Below are 3,008 nucleotides of genomic sequence, written 5' to 3' on the forward strand. Positions count from 1 at the left end.
TATATATATATATATATATATATATATATATATATATATATCTTTATATTTATTCCATAATTTTGATTCCAAATGTATATTGGATATATTAATTTATTATAAAAAATGTAGCATATAATGATGCTTAGTATAATAAATAAATAATTTAGTTTAAAAATATATAAGATTCCTGTATTTAAAGTAATGCAAAGAATATAACAATGCAAAGAATATAAAAAATTAACAGAGAAAAATAATGACTTGGTTTTAACTGTAACTGTGTATATTTTTGATACATGACATGAACCTTTCAGAAATCGAATTCAACTAGCTCCACAAAAACCGAATAAAGAAAATTAATAAAGTTCCTACAAAACACAAACTACTAACAGTCATATTCATCAATGTGACAATTTTCTATTCAGTATAACTGTCATGTACAACATGTGTTGTATTATATATATGTAGTTGAACGGGAAATTATAATATTGATGTGATGTTACTGTTAGTTTTGTGTTCTGCAGAATTGTAAAGTAATCATAAACTTGGATATCAAAATAAAAAATAAAAAAAAATAGAATTAATTTCGGCTTTTGAGAATTTAGTTATAACATAAAACGTAATATATTCAACAATTATACGTCATCGGCGAATCGACCAGGTATATTGAAGATAGATTGTGTTCAAGCATACAACGTATTTATAGTTATGAGTAAACGTTGAGTAAATCTGGTACAAGGTTGCTAATGGCGAACTGCCAATAGTTTGCCACTGTAGTTTCGTATCGGATTACTAGTTCTTCTTGCCAAATCAACATATCAGACGTATCTCTGTTGCAGATTGATGCTGAAAAAAAACGACGATCATTCGTCGTTTTTTGTATCATAATATCTTACTCTGAGATTAAAAAATTAAAGAGATTAAAAGAGAAGAAAGACAAAAAAGATATAGCAAGACATCACATCTTTCCTTGCTCGAATATGTCGAGTTACTGCAACCTACTATCGATACAGTAGTAGTCTTCTACATCGATACTTGGATAGTTTAGAAGAGTTGTTGAATGAAGTATGCAGCTTACGGATATGCTATAGAATTTTGCAAATAACTTGAAGCAGGCAAAAGTATATAGTTCGGATTTTGATAATAACTTCTGAGAGAATTGCTTATCCCGTTCTAAAAGCTGTAGCTTACTCTTAATCCAACTAAAATATATGAATCCTATAGTGATCCTTTCAAAATATAATTAATAATAATTTCAAAAACAGTATTTTCGAAAAAAATTTTCAAATTCAATCTACAAAAATTTATTAAACAAAGGTATCCCGAAAAATTAATCTACTGTAAAAAAAGAAAGAAAGAAACTGAATTCTATCAATATTGCTAAAAATGCAATACGATATCCAAAACTGTTTTCGAAAAATTATTCAAATCTCTAATTCAGATTATTAGATTAACCGTAGGGATATGTGAAAACCAATAATTCTATATTCAAAAAAATTATGTATAATCATTTTAAGTTTTGAAAAAAATTTCAGATCATCTGGGAAAGGACATAGAAATTTTAACAAACAGTCGAATAAAATTCAATACAATCATATGCTTTTTCGAAACTTTAAAAACAAGTTTGCATAACTTAATATTTTTTTCTTAAATTAAATTAAGTTAAAATTAATGGCTTATAAAATTAATTCAGTTCAGTTAAAAGTTAAGTGAACAAAAAACTAATTCAGTTAAAGTTATGTTAAATTAATTCAAATTAAATAAAATTTAATTTTGAAAAATATTATTTTTATCAAATCAGAATATCCTAATTTTTCTTAAAATCAAATTATTCTGAATGACAAAACAATTTGAATTATAGATCATATCAAATAAATTAAATATTTTATTTTTAAATTATATGAAATAACAAAATTATTTCTTGTATAATAAAAAACTGATTTTTAGTTGTTTCTACAGGTACTTTCATATTTTGATATTTATATTATAAAAAAATAAAATGTGACTTTTAAATGATTTTGTTCTCCTTTGTGCTGGTCAAATCTGTACATTCTTTAAAAATTATATATAAATAAAAAGTTTTTATTCTTTCATTATTATTTATTAGACGTAAAACAAGAATACTATGACGAATAATATAATTGATTTCCTAAATGCAGATCTAACCCACAATCATCTTTGGGCATTACGAGCGTCGCGATCACAATCATTGAGTTCTTCTCTTATTTTAAATCTAACTTAATTCTTTAACGTTTAACATTTTATAGAAAATAACATTGACTTTTATAAAGAAATAAAAGAACTTTAACTTAAAAAGAAAAAAGTTAATGAATTAAAAATATGTAAAAATGACTAAATTAAGTTAAAAAGTTATTAACTTTTTAATTTTTAACTTATTAACTAGTTACCACCCAACTTTGTTTAAAAAACACGTGACTGCCGCGCAGACTTTTGTTCTGGTCTGACCACGGTAATTTGGTCAATTTTTGACTTACTACACGATATCGCATCTATATAGAGTTTGGCAGGGCGCCGGCGCCGTTTTCTATAAATAACGGGTGCAACGCTGACCGCCGCTCGCGACGGTTAAAGTAGCGACAGAGACGAGGCGAGAGAGCGTTGGGAATCGCGCGGGGGACGAGGAAGTGGTTACGGATAGCAAGCGGTGCGACGGTAGTAGTAACGGGTAGTCCAGATCGCAGTAGTAACGGTTCGCTACTCGCGCGGCGCCTTTCAACTCCGCTCCGCTTGGCTCCGCTACGGCCGCGACGACGATCAATCGAGCCGGCGGGAGGGTGCGACGCGCTCATATACTCCGGATTTCCTCCTCCAAGGAAAAAAAAAAACCCTCGTCTCTCGAAGTCCGGAAGTGCCTCGATTGGTTGTGAATCGAGGAACGAAACCGAATCGTGAATACTTTGGTCTCCAATAGATTGACTCTGCAAAGTCTTGGACTCCACGTAAATCGCGAGAGAGAGAGGAGGGGGGAGAGAGAGAGGAGGGAGAGAGAGAGAGAGAGAAGAAGAGAG

This window comes from Atta cephalotes (genome assembly GCF_000143395.1).
Source record: "Atta cephalotes unplaced genomic scaffold scaffold00044, whole genome shotgun sequence".
NCBI classification, from domain to species: Eukaryota; Metazoa; Arthropoda; class Insecta; order Hymenoptera; family Formicidae; genus Atta; species Atta cephalotes.